Below are 2,440 nucleotides of genomic sequence, written 5' to 3'. Positions count from 1 at the left end.
TTTTTGAAAAAGAGAGGGAGAATTTTTGAAAATTAGAGAGGGAAAAGTAGTTAGGTGGTTTTGAAAAAGATAAGAAACAAACAACAAGTTAGTTAGTTGATTGAAAAAGATTTGAAATCAAATTTTGAAAAAGATAACAAGATAGGAAGTTAGATAAGATATTTTAAAGTCAAATTTTGAAAAAGATAAAATTTTGAAAAGGATAAGATAAAAAGATAAGATAAAAATTTTAAGAAAAAGATATTTTGAAAAAGATTTAATTTTAAAAAGACTTAACTAACAAGAAACTACAAGATAAGATTCTAGAATTTAAAGATTGAACCTTTCTTAACAAGAAAGTAACAAACTTCAAATTTTTGAATCAATCACATTAATTATTAGCTAATTTTTGAAATTTTGATTTAAAGATAAGAAAAAGATTTTGAAAATATTTTGAAAAAGATTTTTAAATTTTCGAAATTAAAAAAAAATAAAAAAAATATGATTTTTGAAAAAGATTTTGAAAAGATAAGATTTTTAAAATTGAAATTTTGACTTGACTTGTAAGAAACAATTAATTTTAAAATTTTTTGACCAAGTCAAACCAAAATTTCGAAATTTTGGAGGGAAATAAGGAAAAGATATTTTTTTGATTTTTGAATTTTTAATGATGAGAGAGAAAAACAACAAAAATACTTTATGCATGAAATTTTTAGATCAAAACCATGAATGCATGCAAGAATGCTATGAATGTCAAGATGAACACCAAGAACACTTTGAAGATCATGATGAACATCAAGAACATAATTTTGAAAAATTTTTGATGCAAAGAAAACATGCAAGACACCAAACTTAGAAATCTTTAATGCATGAAAAATATGAATGCAAAGATGCACATGAAAAACAAGAAAAGACACAAAACAAGAAATCATCAAGATCAAACAAGAGGACTTATCAAGAACAACTTGAAGATCATGAAGAACACTATGAATGCATGGGATTTTCGAAAAATGCAAGAAAAATTTTAAAAGCATGCAATTGACACCAAACTTAAAAATTGACTCAAAACTCAAACAAGAAACACAAAATATTTTTAGTTTTTATGATTTTCTAATTTTTTTGTATTTTTATTAATTTTTTTCGGAAATAATGTTGATAAAAACGAAAAATAAAAGAAAAATTTTTTGAAAAAGATTTTTGAAAAGAAAATTACCTAATCTGAGCAACAAGATGAACCGTCAGTTGCCCATACTCGAACAATCCCCGGCAACGGCGCCAAAAACTTGGTGGACGAAATTGTGATCACATGTTCTTTTGTATACTCTTATGGCACTGTTTATTTTCACAACTCCGTTCAACTAACCAGCAAGTGTACTGGGTCGTCCAAGTAATAAACCTTACGTGAGTAAGGGTCGAATCCACAGAGATTGTTGGTATGAAGCAAGCTATGGTCACCTTGTAAATCTCAGTTAGGGAGATTAAAGGGTAATTGTGATTATTGGAATAACTAATAAATAAAAAGGAATAATAAAAGGGATAGAAATACTTATGCAGATTCATTGGTGAGAATTTCAGATAAGTGCATGGAGATGCTGTATGACTCACGGACGCTTGCTCTCCTACTGCTTCTACTCAATCCTTCTTACTCCTTTCCATGGCAAGCTTTGTATAGGGGTTCACCATCAGCGGTGGCTACTTTCAATCCTCTCGGGAAAATATCCTATGCGGCTGTCACTCGCACAGCTAATCATCTGGAGGCATCACCCATGGTTGATGACTACATCCCATCCTCGCAGTGAAAACTAATGCTCACGCACTCTGTCACAGTACGGCTAATCACTGGTTGGTTCCCGCGCCTACTGGAATAAAATCCCTTGATTCTTTTGCGTCTGTCACTAACGCCCAGCACTTGCAAGTTTGAAGCACGTCACAGTCATTCATTACCGGAATCCTACTCGGAATACCACAGACAAGGTGAGACTTTCCGGATTCCCAGGATCCTACTCGAAACACCACAGACAAGGTTGGACTTTCCGGATCCTCATAAATGCCGCCATCTATCTAGCTTATACCACGAAGATTCTGTTGGGAAATCTAAGAAATACACATTCAAGCTCTGTTGCATGTAGAACGGAAGTGGTTGTCAATCACGCGCGTTCATAAGTGAGAATGATAATGAGGGTTATCTAACTCATCACATTCATCATGTTCTTGGGTGCGAATGAATATCTTGGAATAAGAATAAGAGAGATTTGAATAAAAGAAAATAGAACTTCATTAATACTTGAGGTACAGCGGAGCTCCACACCCTTAATCTATGGTGTGCAGAAACTCCACCGTTGAAAATACATAAGCGAAAGAGGGTCAGGCATGGCCGAATGGCCAGCCCCCTAAAACGTGATCAATAGCCTCTTAGGATGAAGAATAAAACAAAACTGAGACCAAAGATGTCTAATACATT

The sequence above is a fragment of the Arachis stenosperma genome, chromosome 4 (assembly GCF_014773155.1).
Source record: "Arachis stenosperma cultivar V10309 chromosome 4, arast.V10309.gnm1.PFL2, whole genome shotgun sequence".
NCBI lineage: Eukaryota > Viridiplantae > Streptophyta > Magnoliopsida > Fabales > Fabaceae > Arachis > Arachis stenosperma.
Note: the sequence above shows the minus strand (reverse complement) of the source record.